Source organism: Muntiacus reevesi, chromosome 3, assembly GCF_963930625.1.
Source record: "Muntiacus reevesi chromosome 3, mMunRee1.1, whole genome shotgun sequence".
Lineage (NCBI taxonomy): Eukaryota > Metazoa > Chordata > Mammalia > Artiodactyla > Cervidae > Muntiacus > Muntiacus reevesi.
The window spans coordinates 260,699,848-260,717,056 of NC_089251.1; the positions used below are offsets into that span (position 1 = coordinate 260,699,848).

Sequence of the window (17,209 nt, forward strand, 5' to 3'; positions counted from 1 at the left end):
CTCCAGCAGCTTTTCAAATTACCATTTAAGTGTTTCTTCTAAATAATGACTCCAGATCCACCTGCACCATGAAAGCTGATATAGACGGTCAGTCTCTGCACACACTTGTTTCCAGATTTTGAGATGGTTGTTTGCTCTGGACACTCATTTCACTGATATGTCCAAGAAAAGTTATGAGTTCAGTTTGTTTAGTTATTTTCCTTGTGTAAGGATAAGGATGACAACATCTAGTCTCTTTAAGTGATGAAGCCAAAAGTGCAAGTCTCTGGAACATCTGTTCGTCTATACTTTTACTTCTCCTGTAGCCTTAATGCTAATGCTACAGTCAGATCTGTTTTCACCAAGGTGGAGTCCCACTGAGATGGTGTTTCTAACTCCAGGGCTGCCCCTACTGGTTTTACTCTCTCTGCACCATTCTGCAGGTAGTTCAGGGAGCGAGGTATTATGCTCCTAATTTGATCATATCATTTGTCATGATTCATGCAAGGTCATATATAATATCACAAATCAATAAATATGATAGACGATTCTCTTCTAATTTAATTGCTTATATTTTCTTGCATTGTATACATATAAAGAAATATTATTCTGATGATTGCAAACTCATGACTTAGAAGAATAGTGCAGAATATCCCCTGACAGTTTCCACTAGTTATTTCTCATTCCACACTACCCTGAATAGCATCTAAAAACTCTTCTGTACACCCCAGCTTCTCCCTTGCTGCACTTTCTCAATTATCCCTTTAGTCTTTTACTCCCTCAATTCTGTGCTTCAGCGTCCCAGCTCCATCCTAGATACACTCTTATTCTGGGTCTCCCTATTGCTTCTATCTTCTAACAGCAGTGGCTGCACCACACTGGGGGATGTATTAGGTCTTTAATTTTTTAGACAGAAGAATCTATAAGAAAAACAAACTCTATTTCCTCAAATAGAATAAGGTTGACACTAGAATTAAAAACATACCCCCATGCTGTGATATAGGATACCTTATGTAATCTAGACCCAACTAAACCCTCTTTCCTGTCTTCTCTCTTTATTAATCACTCTGACCTCCATACTATTCCTGAAACACACTAAAAATATTTCTATCTCAGGAACCTTGTGCTTGTGTTCTCCTGCCTAGAAAGTACTTCCTCTCCCCCTTCAATTCATTTTTAACTGTGCTAAATGTTGCTTCACCTTAAAGTTCTTACCTGAATAATCTGTAGAAAATAGCTGCTGCTCCTGGCTATGACCATTATTTTTACTCCTTTATGCATTCTTTGGTTGAATAAAAGAACACATTATACCATTAATTTTGTTTTCTAGATTGTGATATCTCAAAAAATAATAGAAAGGAAAGGAACTAGAGTTTTCAGAGGAAGTTTCCCAGGTGGTGCTAGTGGTAAAGAACCCACCTGTCAATTCAGGTGACATAGAGATGTGGGTTCTACCCCTGGGTGGGAAGATTCCCTGGAGGAGGGCATGGCAACCCACTCCAGTATTCTTGCCTGCAGAACTTCATGAACAGAGGAGCCTAGGGGGCTGTAATCCATAGGGTCACAAAGAGTCAGATACGACTGAAGCGATGTAGCGCACACAATTGCAATAGGGGATTAGAAGTTAATTTGGTTTGCCAGAAAAGAATCTTCAGAAAAAAATTTAAAATTAGACTTAAGAGATGGGCAGAAGCCATCTTTATGTGAAAACTGGAGTGATGAAGATTTTAAGGCAGAAAGAATAGCACTTGATGGGAAAGAACTTGTCATGCTTAAGGTGAGAGGCCCTTTTAGATGTAACAATCAGTAGGGAGAGGTTATATCATGAGAAGAGTTTGGAGAGCCAGGTAGGAACTGGAATCTAGGATGCCTGTTAAGTCATGTGTAGAAGCATGGATATAATTAGGAAGCCCTTGGGCAATTTCAGACAAGAGTAACAAAACAATTTGTGTTTTAAAATTATCACCTTAGATGCTGTATGGGAAATGAAGTTGAAAGGGACAAGATAATTAGAGATGAAACCAGTCAGGAAATTATTGCAGTACTCCAGATTTTTTTAAAATTATGATTTGCACCAGAAATAAAGAATAGAAATGGATGATATGTATTTTTGTGAGGCAGAAGCAAAGCGAGATAGACTGAATAATTTAAATGTAAGAAAAAGGAAAGGAAGTGTCAAAAGGATCCCAGGACCAACTTGTGTATTTGGGTAAATGATTGGGCCATTTATTTTTTGGGAAAGTCTGTAATAAAAATGCTCTTATGAAGGGACATGAATGGAAAGAGAAATCAACAATTTAGCTCAGTCATATTAAGTATGAATTATATTAGAGACAGTCAAGAAGAGACTTGAAAAAAGCAATTAGGTACACAAGTGCAGAGATTGGAAGAGGGGTTTGAGCTAATAACAGAAAATTGAGGATTTTTTCTTATTATATCATCTCACATATTTCTAAATAATTTGCCTTCTAGACATAATATAGCATAATGTAAATATATCAGTAATTCTAACTCTTTCTAATAAAGTGTCATATTTTGATTATTGTAGAACAAGAGGAAAGAACTCATAATTGTTGAGCATAGATAATTTATGAAACATTGATAGGTGTTTTACATTTTTTTCGTTTTCTCAGTAATGCTATATATTTAATTATTTACACTTTGCCCATGGGAAAACTGAAATTTTTAAAAGGTTGATTAAGTTTCCCTATGATCAATCAGCTTATAAATGACAGAAACAGGATTCAAGCTCAGGTTTTTGTTATTAAAACCCATTCTCTTTCTGTACCACCTTTGTGTAAATTCATATTTTTCCTTTCTTCCTTAATGAGAATTAACAATATCCATAAATTATTTTTCAAAATAGACAGCGAATGCAATGATGTTGCTATAAGAACATGTATAGCTACAGCTGGTAAAATAACCTTTGTTAGAAGCTATAACCACTTTCAAGTAAAGCCTATACATATTTTATCAGAGTAGCTGAAGAAATGGTGATATGAGTTAAGCAGCATTTTCATTTACTTGCAAACATGAGTATGTGAGGACTGTTTTGTGACCATTTTTTAAAAGTTATAATTTTCCTACAATTTTCAAAAGTCTAGAAAGTAAGTTTGATTATCTTAACACACACATATACACACACACTCACAGGAATTGTGTCTTAGTAGTGATTAGTTATTTCCACCACAGAAACTTGGTATTTAAGGGCTTAAGTTATTCCTTAAGGTAAGAATTAAGCAATCAGAATTCTGGTACTGTTTGTTATTAGAATTACCTGGAGAGCTGGTATTTGTTCTTTTTGCTATTTTTGACTGGGGGCAGGGGCAATGAGAAACGTTTTCTCCTAAGTGAATTTTTCCAAAATGTGATCATGCTTTTTTTTTTTTTTAATAGCATGGGGAATTCTATTCTATTAGTTTACATAATTCCATCTCATTTGGAATGTGAAGTGATATTTCCTTTCTATCTTTCTCTAAGAGTTTGGAAAAAACAAGGCTGTAGTATGAGCAGACTGGAGATACTACTTTGTGTTCTTAAATGAAAATAATTTATTTTTATTATTACATTGGAAATATTATAGCAAAATTTAAACATTCTCTTTGATATACCTTCTACTTTGTGTAACCCAAGATGTTGTTCTATTTCATCCATACACGTAATTCTGCACTTTTGTATTTCAGTGAGAATCTGGAATAGTAACAAGAGTAATACAGAAGACATTTTAAAATATGGAAACTCTTTTTGAAATAAAATTCAACGATTTGTATTATTTTATTATTTTAGAATGTTAACATTTTAGAATTAGAAATTATACAAGGTGAAGTGTTTTCTTTTTACTCTGAAAGGAAGAGAAAGGGAAGAAATAGGAAGATGAGGAGGTTATAATTTACTGACAGATTAATATATATGTTTCAGAGATTATGTGTGACTTTTCAGTACCTTGTAGTTTGGAATTTTTTTCATTATAAAAAAGATTCGAGTAAGGGTCCATTTGGTAGTTTTTGGTAATTCCGTAAAAAACTAGGAGTAAAACTACCATATGACCCAGCAGCCCCACTACTGTGCATATATACTCTGAGGAAACTGCAACTGAAAAAGACACGTGTACCCCAATGTTCATCGCAGCACTGTTTACAATAGCAGGGACATGGGGGCAACCTAGACATCCATCAGTGGACGAATGGATAAAGAAGCTGTGGTACAAATATACAATGGAATATTATTCAGCATAAAAAGGGACACGTTTGAGTCGGTTCTAATGAGGTGGATGAACCTTGAACCAACTATACAGAATGAAGTAAGTCAGAAAAAGAAATATAAATATCATATACTGAGGCATATATGTGGAATCCAGAAAGATGGCGCTGGTGGAGATATTTATGGGGCAACCGTGGAGACACAGATGCAGAGCAGGCTTGTGGACACGGTGTGGGGGGCTGAAGGAGAGTGTGGGATTCACGGAGAGAGCGACATGGAAATGTATGTTACCACACGGAAGACAGACGTCCAGCGGGAATCTGCCGTGTGACCCAGGGACTTACCCCAAACTGAGGCCCTGTAACAACCTAGAGAGGCGGAATGGGGAGGGTGGTGGGAGGGAGGCTCAAGAGGGAGGGGACATATGTATACCTACAGCTGATGCAAGTTGATGTTTGCCAGAAACCAGCACAATTCTCTAAAGCAATTATCCTTCATTTATAAATAAATCAATTTTTAAAAAGATTAGAGTAAGGCTCAAAAAATTAAATAATTATCCCAAGCTGTGACACAATAAGTAATTAAAAGCACTGTGCAAGTTTCTGCAGGTATTTTTTAAGTATGATACTTACAGTTTTGAATTTCCCTCTGAGCACTGCTTTAGTTCTATTCTATACAGTTTGCTATATTGTGTTTGTATTTTCATTCATCTAAAATGATTTTTAAATTTCCCTTTCAACTTTTTTCTTGACATGAATGAGTGAGTGAAAGTCGCTCAGGTGTGTCTGACTCTGCGACTCTCTAGGCCAGAATACTCGAGTGGGTAACCTTTCTCTTCTCCAGGGGATCTTCCCAACCCAGGGATTGAACCCAGGTCTCCTATATTGCAGGCAGATTCTTTACCAGCTAGCCACAAGGGAAGCCCAAGAATACTGGAGTGGGTAGCATATCCCTTCTCCAGTGGATCTTCCCAATCTAGTAATTGAACCAAGGTCTCCTGCATTGCAAGCAAATTCTTAAAGAATCCCCTTTAATGTTCCTTGTTAGACAGGCCTGTTAGCAACAAATTCTGTGAGATTTTATCTGGGGAGGTCTTTATCTTACATTCATCTTGAAAGATACTTTTGATGTATATATTTCATTGATAGTATTTTTTAATTTCAACACTTTGAATATGTTTTACCAATGCTTGCTTTCTGGCCTCTTTTTTTTTTTTCTTTTCCTAAGATTATAGGAAAGGCGAGTGGCAGCTGCAGGTATTATGCTGACCTGTGCTGTCAAAGTCTCTCCACGTTGCTCTCGCATGCAGTTGGAGATCCCATGGCCACAACAGGCCACAGCCCTTGGAAACATGCCGTGGCCTCTTTTTTCCTCTCAAATTTTTCTTTGAGTTGCTCTCAAGACTGTGTCTTTTGACATCAGCAATTTGACTGTGATGTTTCTGAATTTGGATCTCTGTATTTATCCAACCCGGAATTCATAAAACTTCTCAGGTTTGTCAATTAATAATTTTTATCAAGTTTGGGAAGTTTTCAGCCATTATTTATTTCAATAATTTCCTGCTCTTTTTCCTCTCTTCTCTATGGCTCTCCCATTCTGCATCTTGATGTGCTTAATGATGCCTCACATTACTCTGGTGCTGTGCATTTTTCTTAATTCTTTCTTATTTCTGTTCTTCAGATTACCTAATCTCTTTTGATCAGTCTTCAATTTTGCTGACTCTTTCTTTAGCCAACTCCAGTCTAGTGTTAATGCCATCTATTAATGTTTCATTTTGGTTATTGTACTTTTCAACTAAAGAATTTCCATTTGGTTCTTTTAAAAAATTATTTCAATTTATTTATTGGTATTTTCTATTTCATGAGATAGTCACCATATCTTCTTTCAATTTTTTAAACAAGATTTCTTTTAATTCTTTGAATATATTTATAATGGCTGCTTTGAAGTCTTGTCTGCTAACAGAAACATCTGGGCCACTTCAAAAGCAGTTTCTGTTGTCTGTTTTTTTCTTTTTTTTTCCAGCATGTGGTTAGATAATATGTTGCAGCAATACAGGATGGTGTTCCCTCTACTCCTGAGATATATTGTTGTTTTTTGACTGGTCATTTATTTATTTGCTTAGTGACATGCTTGAACTGATTGTTTGAAGTCTATTTCCGCCCCCACCCACCCCGAATATGGCTATGAGACAGCTGATAGTCCTTCTTGGAGTTTTTTCTTGTTTTCATCTTTTATCCTGGTTACCTAAGGGTTGTCCCTGGATCAGCATAAGCCATTTATTACTCAAAGGTTGTATTAAGCCTCCTTAGCCAGCTGGAATTTTAATTTTTACTACTAGATATGTGTGTGGCTTAGAGGCTGGAATCACAGCTAAAGGAGTTTATGTTTTTGCCACATGTTCAGCCAAATATGGGTAGCATGGATTTTTCTCTCTACACTCCTGAGAAGGCATGATTTTGGCCATGCACACAATCTTCCAGTCTGCCAAGGATGGGTGCAATTTTATTTTTAAGCCTAGTTTTCTATGAGTTGCCTTTATGTAATAGTCTGCCCAGACTGCCACGACAAGCTACTATAGACTGACTGGTTGAAACAACAGAAACATATTTCTTATAGTTCTGGAGGCTAGATGTCTCAAGTAAGTTTGTCTCAGATAAGTCTAAGGTAGTCTTGCGGGGTAAGTTTCTAGTGAGGGCTCTCTTCCTGGCTTGCAGGTGGTCATCTTTTCACTGGGTCCTCACATGGCAGAGAGAGAGAGAGAAAGAGGAGAGAGGGAAATGGAAAAAGATCACTCTCTGCTGTCTGTTGTCATAAGGACAAGACACTAATCCAATTGGATCAGGGCTTCACCCTTATTGCCTCCTTTAACCATAGTTGCCTCCATAAAGACCCTACGTCCTATTATAGTCATGTTGAGGATTGAAATTTCAACATATGAATTTTGGATATGCACAAGCTTTCATTCTATTAATATAACAACTATGTCAGATTAGCTTGTTGTTCAGCCAGTAGCTGATCAGAGTTGCTCTTAAGTCTCTAGTGTCACTGAGACTTCTAACTCCTATGATCTCTTTGTGGTTTGGGAATGCTTTCAGTCCTTCCCTTCACCCTACTCTAATTGCTTCTGCTCTATGAGTAATAACTAGTTAGAACAAGGGATCTCGCAATGACATCCACTTGACATAGAATTTCTATTCCCATCCCCAACCTCAGTTGGAAACTAAAACCCGGAGTGGGATCTAAGGAAAGAGAGAGGATTCATCTTCTTGGCTGTGACTTCCTGGATTAGAACTCTTAGAGTAGCTTTCATAAGATATAGTTTGAGATGAACAGGAGCCAGGGAAGTTGGGGGAAGGTGGTTGTAGCTTAAATGTCATGGGCTCTTGCTACTTTTACTTAGATTTAGAAGATTTACTTGAATGAATGTTTCTAAATTTTCTCTATGCCCCTAGGACAATTTTGAGAGGTTTAAAAATCTGGGCTTTTTTCTAATTAATTTTTATAGTTGAGTGATTTATGAGAGAGCTGTTGACTCCTAGGTGTTCCCAGGTGGCTCAGTGGTAAAGAATCTGCCTGCCAGTACAGGAGATGTGGGTTCCATCCCTGGGTCTGGAAGGTCTCCTGGAGAAGGAAATGGCAACCCACTCCAGTATTCTTGCCTATAAAATCCCATGGACAGAGAAGCCTCAAGGGCTAGAGTCCATGGGGTGGCAGAAGAGTCAGACACAACTTAGCAATTAAAACAACAACAAAAAATGTCCCCTCACTTTATTCTGCAAGTACTCTATTTATAGATTTTTAATACTGGAAATAAATTTGAATGTTTTCATTTCAAAGTAAGGAATTTACCTCAGAATGACTTATTACAGAGATACAGGCAAGACAGAGGCAGCACTAGACATCTCCATAAAATAGACTTGAAAAGGAGAAGGAATTTGTCACTATGGCTTCAGAATTTTATCATAAACATGAAAAAATATGTCTTTAATGATTTCAAAGTATTAAACTGAAGAAGTAAGGAATGCAAAATAATATACAGTGTTTTATATAATAGTGACTTTAAAAATTGTTTCTTAAAAGAAATGAAATTACATTATGATGTCCTTTAAGGCTCTTTATGGTTATTCTATCAAGCTAATGTGAAAACTCATTTATTTTACCTTTGATTCATTATTAAATTTTATTTTAGTACTTTGTCATTATATTTGAGATAGTCATCCCAGATAGGCAACTTTTCCCCTTGTTAAACATTTTCTTCATTTTGGAATGGCTGCTATTTTATATTATTTACTTGGAAGTTAAAATTGTTATTGTTGTCCAGTTGCTAAGTCATGTTCAACTCTTTGTGACTCCATGAAGGGTAGCCCTCCAGGCTCCTGTGTCATCTACTATCTCCCAGAGGTTGCTCAAATTCATGTCCAAAGTTAAAATTAGTGAATAGAATTAGATATATTTTTAAAAATAATTTTATGATTTCCCTTCAAATACACTTGATAATTTGTATTTAGTGAATATGATGCTCTAATAACAATTGTCACAACGATCTGCTTCCTGAAATTCTCTTGTAAAATTCTAATCAGGTCTTAACAAATAACTTTTTCCCATTTACTACTATGTTGCCAAAGCTGTAGTCATTGATTTCTTTCAAAAATGTGAAAACTAGTAAAGACACTTTAAAAATATTCATTCCAGAGGCAGAAAAAGATGAAAACATAGTCATAATTTATTGAGCTTTATAATTTAGCCAACTTTAGAGGAGTCAATATTTTAGTAATTTTTCTACCATTTAATCACTTTATTCATTCATAATTTTATAGGCTGAAATTAAAAGAACTTATGTTTTAGAATCTCTAGGACATGAACCCTCATTTAAATAATTGGCACATGACATTAGGAAATCATTTAGCCTGCCTGATCCTTTTGCAACTGAAAAAGAAATGATGTGTGCATATCCATTATATGCTGAGAGATTGTTTCCTCATACAACTCTTATTTTCCTTCTAATATTTACTTCACAAAATTTACCTGTAATAGTAATAAAAATAGTTCTCTACCTGTTCCAGCTTACTCGTGAAATTATAGTAAAACACTGGCTTAAAATAAAACTCCCATCCTCTTGAAGAAATGAAATGTCACATTTTCAAAAATAGGTAAACAAATGCATTTTTAAAGCTTAGCATTTTCAATTACTTTCTGCATGGTGTATCTTTTGTAAGGACTCTGGTATATATATATACATATATACTTTCTAAAATACAGCTCACATAGCAGTTAAAACTAAACTATGCAAAGGAAAGGTCAGACTTCAACAGATAATTCCTGTTTCCATGGAAACTGACTTGAGTTAAGAAAAAGCTGTAAGTGCTTATAAATAATCATGGGTTCAGAAACATCATTGCCTTCTTTGGCAGGTATAGTGCTCTCACCTGAGAAACAGCAAGTTCATAGATTATTCCTAAATAAGAATTTCAAATATTGGTAATAATTTATCTGTCTTTAGTTGACATCTGTACATCCTACTCCTTGTCACACTTCTTAAATGAAAGGCTGCTATGAGGATGAATCAGATATTATCATTGAAGCAAATTACTTGATGATTACACGTGCTTTTTTTATTAGTGGTCACACATTTATATCTTTTGATTCCTGGAAGAGTGAACAAGAAGCTAAAAGGTTTAACCTTATGACCTGTGGATTTTTGTTTTATTGTTAAGGGATTCTATGTTAGGGATGCTAGCCCTTTATGCCTTTTATGTGGTAACATAAGGAAATATCAATTATACTAAGGCCATGTAGAGCCAAGGGAGAGCAATTTAAATGCAATCAGTCATTAATTAGAAAATATTTGAGGGTATATTATTTTAGGTAAATGAATTTGATAAAAGAACCAAGCAACCAAGATGGAATTGGATTGGGGCTACTTGGAATGATAATATTTAGAGTAAATTATTCATGTCAGCATTTGCTTATTTTCACAGAAATATTTTTATTATTACACCGACATTGATAACAATCCTCTTGGAAAGTACTGTGGATAGAAATGCTAGTTACTCTAACACCATTTCCCCCCTTTCACTTTCTTTTCCAAATATTTCCCCCCACATCTTACTTTATTTTCTTTCCTTGTTCTTTGAATTTGCCAAATTATCTTAATAATTTATGCCAATAAATACAATTAATGAGACTAGTTCATAAGGATACTATAAAAATTATTCAGGAATATCCAAGCTGTTTCTTTCTTTTTCCAAATATCTAATAAAATACCTTTGAATGAATCTTAACAAGTTTGAGATGGAAATAAATGAAAATAAAATATTTGTGTCAATCACTGATAAGAATCTAGGGGATTGTCTACTAAAAAGAGTTGGCTTGAAGCGCAAATGCAAATTATAATTAATTGTTTTACAAGTGGAAATACTGTAGAAAAAACCATACAATGTGTAGGAAGAAACAAATTCTCCTTCATGCTGTCTTCCACTTGTTTCAGAAAGTCAACTTTTATAAAAGATGGAAAAAAAGAGTGATTTGTTTCATCCCTATGTCTGTGTGGTCGCGTCTGACTCTTTGTGATTCCATGACTGTAACCCATCAGGCTCCTCTGACTAGGAATTTTCCAGACAAGAATACTGGAGTGGGTTGCCATTTCCTACTCCAGGGAATCTTTCCGACCAGGTATCGAACCCGAGTCTCCTACATCTCCTGCATTGGCAGGCGGATTATTTACCACTATACCACCTGAGAAGTTCTTTTATATACACAATATAATTATGTTATAATATATGTAAACCATTTATATATATATATATATATATATATATATATATATATATGGTTTTGATTGATGGAACTGTAAGAGATGTGGCTTGTTATAGCAACTATAACAATTACCCCTGTTATAACAAGTCATAAGATATAAAAATATGGTAACTACATATTTTAAACTCTTGCAACAGGACTGATAGTGAATCAGAGCTGCACAAAACCAGAGAACTGTGTAATACTTACAATATTGTATCAGTTTTCTAAATGATAGGTTAAAAGTACAGAAAACAACCATGCGAAAGAAGGTCGAATTCTACATTCAGTTCTCTTCTTTGCATCACCAAGCCCTACCAGCCTTTAAGATATAGCTCAAAATGAAAATTCCAAATTTGAAATAATGACTGCTCTCTTTAGTGTGCTTTCAAAACACTTTGTTCAAATTGCCAGTGTATCACTTAGAGTGCAGAGTTTTAGACCCCACCATGTTCAACTTTGTAGTTCTTGTGTTTGCCGTTTTACTCAGGGCATGTTTGTTGAATTGTGTCTTTCAGTCCCTCTTTCTCTTAAATCTAGTATTGAGGATTTAAGAATGAAACCTATAAAGACTTAAAAAATTGAGGTTAATTACAGTCTGACTTTACAATGATCATAGTCTATTATTTATAAATAGTGTCTATTATTTATATCTAACAGATAATATATTATCTATAAATAGAGATAAATCTATATTGCCTATTTTATTATCAAATATAGTATCTATTCTGATAATAGAAAGAATTTATTAATCAAAGAAGTCTGTGACTAGATATCTTTTTTTTTTGCCTACCAAGGTCAAAATAAAATAGGTTTAAGCTATAAAGAATAGCTTCAGACAGAGTATGCACCTTTGAAAAAGACCACTCAACCATCTTTTGAGGAGTTTCCTAAAGCACATGGCTCATTTTCATCCATGGGCTCTATGGTTACCTTTACTTAGCCTTAGGTACGATGTTAAAAATTTGCATTGTCGACTAAATGATACACAATGTGAGAGTTGAGAGTTAAGTTTTACTTGGGACAAAATGAGGACTGTAGCTGGGGAGACAGCACCTCAGATAACTCTGAGAGACTGCTCCAAAAAGGCCGTGGCGGAAGGTCAATAGATAAGATTTTGGTGAAGGGGCAGTTCAGTGCAATCGGACCCTCTGCAGCAGCACAGGGTTCAGTCTCTGAAGAGGCAGATGGCAAATGCCCTTGTTGTTGTTCAGTTGCTGGCAAATGCTCTTGGCAAGTGCCAATTTGTAGCTGACAGCATCAATTTAAAAAAATGAAAAAGAAAATGTATGTGAAAACAAGGTCCTTCCTTCCTTTATAAACTAACCTGGGAAATATCCTTTTAGAAGTCTTCATGTTTGTTAGCTTAATATTCTTCAGCATAATTACTCAAATTGTGATCAATTTTTATCACCATTATTGTTTTACCATTATAAGTAATATAGGATGATCTGTATTATGTATGCTATCAACTTGATGTGAGAGAAATGCATGTTATTTAGCATTATTCAGTTGTAAAGTATATCTGAAGCTTTCACTTTAGATTGTAAGGCAGCCTTAACTGAGCAGGACAATATAAGAAAGGGGATATGTTATCCAAACCGTCATGCCTGAAATAATGTTTTCCTCTTCAACTTTTTGTACTTGAAATCTGACTCTAAATTAATTCATACTTGAAAAACTAAACTGGTGTTTCTTTTTATGAAGAAATCAATAAAAAAATATTAGGGCTATCTCTGAGCACAAACAAGTCAATGAATTTTTGTGTGTATTGAGTTAGGACATATTTAACTCACTGAAAACAAAGATTTAGATTTACTAGTTGATTTTAGAATCCTTGGAAATAGTTACTTTCAATATTATAAACAAAAAAACTCTGTTTTCTTTGCTAAATTAAACATTATTTTGAATAAGTTTGGTCCTTAGGAAAAAATCATGATATCTCAACAATATTCTGACGTGTTCTAGAAGCTTCTAAATGTCATTCCAAAGTTGGTAAGATATATGGATGCTTTACATGTAAATAGGCCAACCTCACTGTTATTTCATTTACAGAGAGAGTACATAATCCATTTTGGACCATCTGTCTAACTTTTATCATTGCCCTGTAGTTCAAGGTGATTATATACAAGAACTACAATTTCTGTGATTCTATTCCTGCTGCTAGAATATCTTGGAAGATACAAAAAGAGTGACCCAAGTCAGAGACATCTTCAGAAACTCAGTAGTTGTTACAAAGAGTATCACAACAGTATCCCAAATTCAAAAGTTGTAAGTTATCAGGGAAAAAGATAACAGTGAGAAAGGAGAAAAGATAAAGTGAGAAATATTTACACAGAAAGTAAACAGCATTTTGAAAATGAAAATAAGTTATTTGATTTTCTATTAATATTTTAGATTATTAAAATAATTTGCTTGATTTTCTGTTAACAATTTATATGTATATATGAGGTTTGAATACTAATGTATATGTATATATATGATATACAAGTGGCATATATATTTATCCCTATTGATTGCATATGTATAACCCACTATCACCCCCTCTTTGTCATACATAATCAGTTTGTTTTATATCTATCTGTTCATTATGTATGAATGAATGGATAGCTATATATATTTTAACTTTTTATGCATAAAGTAGCAAACTATACATATGACTTCACTCCTTGCTTTTTTACTCAAAAAATACCCTGGGACATATTTTACACATCAGCTCCAGTATGTAAAGAATGCTATATTTCATATGCAATAAATACATAACATAAATAAATCTAGACACAGATGTTAATTGCAAATAACTCTAGAGGGATCCTAGTTATATATGTAAATATGAAAGGTAACTCTCTAAAACTTTTAAAGGAAAACTTAGGTTAAATACTATGTAACCTTAAATTTGATGATAAGTCTTTAGATATGGACATGATCCATGAAAGAAAAACTTTGATAACTTGATAGCTTGGACCTTATTAAAATTGAAAACCCCTGATCTCTGAAAGGCACCACTGAGAATATCAGAGGCTATCAGAGACTTGAGGAAAATATATTGAGCACATATTTGATTAAGTCCTTATATCCAAACTATACAAAAACTAACTCTTAAAATTCTACAAAAATGAAAAAAAAAGAAAAATGGGTAAAAGATATGAACAGATCAGTACAGTTCAGTTCAGTCGCTCAGTCATGTCTGACTCTTTGTGACCCCATGAACCGCAGCACTCCAGGCCTCCCTGTCTATCACCAACTCCTGGAGTCCACCCAAACCCATGTCCATTGAGTCTGTGATGCCATCCAACCATCTCATCCTCTGTTGTCCCCTTCTCCTCCTGCCCTCAATCTTTCCCAGCATCAGGGTCTTTTCCAGTGAGTCAGTTCTTCACATCAGGTGGCCAAAGTATTTGAGTTTCAGCTTCAACATCAGTCCTTCCAATGAACACTCAAGACTGATTTCCTTTAGGATGGACTGCTTGAACAGACACCACACCAAACAAGGTATATAAATGGCTAATAAGTATATAGAAAAAAGTTCAAGGAATTGCAAATTAAAACTAAAAGAAGATGCCACTGCACATCATTAGATAGACAAAGCAAAACCAAACCTTAAAATACCAGATGTTAGGAGGATGCAGAGCAGTAGAAACTGTCATTCATTGCTAGTGGTAATGAAAATTGGTATAAACAGCTTTTGAAGACAGGAAATTTCTTCCAAAGCTAAACATAATATTATCATACAATCCAACAATTGCTTTCTTAGATATTTATCCAACAGATTTGAAAACTGATATACACTTGCAAAGTTTATACCAGCTTCCAAAAATTGGAAGCAAACAAATGTCCCTCAATAAGATATGATAAATAAACTTTGACATATCTGTGAAGTGGAATATTATGCAGCAGTAAAAATAAGTGAGCTATAAAGCTACAAAAAAGATTTAGAAAGATCTTAAATGCACATTGTTAAGTAAAAGCAGCCAATTTGAAAAGGAGACATACTATAGAATTCCAATTATATGACATACTGAGATTGGCAGAAGTACAGAGATGATAAAAAGATCAGTGGCTGCCAGGGCTTCGGGGGACTGCAAGAGGATCGAATATGTGAGGCACAGAGTTTATTTAGGAAAGTAAAACCATTGTATATACCACAATACTGGACACATAGCACTATACCTTTGCAAAAATCCATTGAACTTTACAACATGAAGAATAAATTTTAATATGTGCAAATTTTTAAAAAAGTAATTTTAAATGTCAAATGATACCAGGATGGAATGCATAATGTGATAAAACAATTGAACTGTGTAATAAATTTATGAAACCACATCACTGAATGGAATAAGGAAAAGATGCTGACCTAAATTTGAAATTAAGGGGAATATGTAAAACTAGAGGCAAAAAAACCCTATACTATTATTCTACTCTGTGGGTTAGAAATTCTAAAACTGCTGTATATATATTAAGACTGAACAATTGAGTAAATGGATGGTGGATGATGAGAGAGAGGTTTCTCACTCTTGCAGTCAGAGGTTACAGATAAGTGAGGGGAGAAGGCTAGAATAATCCATATGGTAATGGATTACAGTTAGAGACATTGCATCAACTCACAATTAACTTTGCAAAGACACAGATGATTATATACAGAAATACACACACACACACACACTCATGAGTTGGTATACACACATATTATTTTCATGCTTTATCAACAGAGAGAGCCTAGAAAAAAATGGCACTCCGGTAGCAACAACACTTAACACTCATATCTTGGTTTCTGATACTATTCACCAATAAAAGAAAACAATTCTTAAAAGAAAGGTCTGATCCTAGGATTGGGGAAGGAAATATAGATGATCCTTTGGATCTTGTATTGCCAGAAAGTAATGAAATGTTCCAAAAAAGAAAGGAAGAAAGAGCGGAAGGAAGGGAGGGAGGGATGGAGGAAAAGAGAAAGACAGGAAGAAACCCATGGTGAGTGATGGGGGGTATGCTAAAGGATAAAAGAGACAAAGCAACCAACAGAAAGAGCTCTCAAAAACCAAGACAATTTGAGAAAATATAAATAAATTAGCATTAGATTGTAGCTTGAAATATAAAATAAATATCGATGAATCCTTACTGATATAAATAAGTGACTGAGTAAATAAATAAACTGGAAAAATAGATCTCCGTGCAGAAGAAATTCAAGTAATTTATGTAGATTCTTGCCCTTCAAGGAGGTGGAATATAACTTTTCACTCATTTTGGGCTGTGTATAGTGATTTTTTTTCCCCCAAGAGTACAATGTGGAAAACGAGGAGAAAGTAACTTTGCAGTGGAGAAATTTGGCAATCATCACCTTAGTAAAGGAATCAAGGTCAGTATCAATATTAGTAAATCATGTTGGCAGTACGCGCTCTTAATATTATTTGATGACATAGCATTCTGTGTTCTTCCTCCCCTAAAATGCATAACCCTAGTCTAATCATGAGAAGAGCACCAGAAAAATCACAGTTGAAGGTTAATCTAAAAAATGTGTGACCAGTTATAAAAGAATCACTCTTCAAAATTGTCTAAGTCATCAAAAGCAAGGAAAGTCTGAAAAACTCTCATAGCCAAGAAGAGCCTAAACAGACATGGAGATTAATGAAATTTAGTGTCTGGGACCAGACTTGGAGAGAAAAAGGACGTTATATAAAACTAAGAATATCTGAATAAATATGGACTTTGAAATAATGCTCAGTATCAGTGCATTAGCTGTAACAAATATGCAATACTAATGTGAGATATTTATAATAGAGGAAGTTGTGTGGAGCATCTGAGAGATTACTGTACTATTTTGACAAGAAGTGAGAGTGTAATGTGGAGCAACAAAACCTGAGCAAGTTTGGGAGAGTGACCTTACAGATGTGATCTGTTGTAGGGTTCTAGAGGAAAGTGAGATGAGAGGGAAGGAGAGAAGATAAAAAATATATATATAATTAAGGATATGGGATCCAATTTCTTACTGTAAAAAAGAAGTAACAACTACCAGTTCAGTTCAGTCATTAAGTTATGTCCGACTCTGTGTGACCCCACTGACTGCAGTACTCCGGGCTTCCCTGCCCTTCACCAACTCCCAGAGGTTGCTCAAACTCATGTTTGTTGAGCCGGTGATGCCATCCAATCATCTCATCCTCTGTCATCCCCTTCTCCCGCCTTCAATCTTTCCTAGCCTCAGGGTCTTTTCCAGTGAGTCAGTTCTTTGCATCAGGTGGCC

General features: G+C 34.9%; 1 non-coding gene across 1 annotated transcript; it reads right to left on the reverse strand.

The window, feature by feature from the left end:
* Positions 1-5,405: 5,405 nt before the first annotated feature.
* On the reverse strand, positions 5,406-5,536 carry LOC136165821 (small nucleolar RNA SNORA44). Its single transcript, XR_010662790.1, has one exon. It is a non-coding gene; the product is annotated as a small nucleolar RNA SNORA44 (small nucleolar RNA).
* Between the last annotated feature and the right edge of the window lie 11,673 nt (positions 5,537-17,209).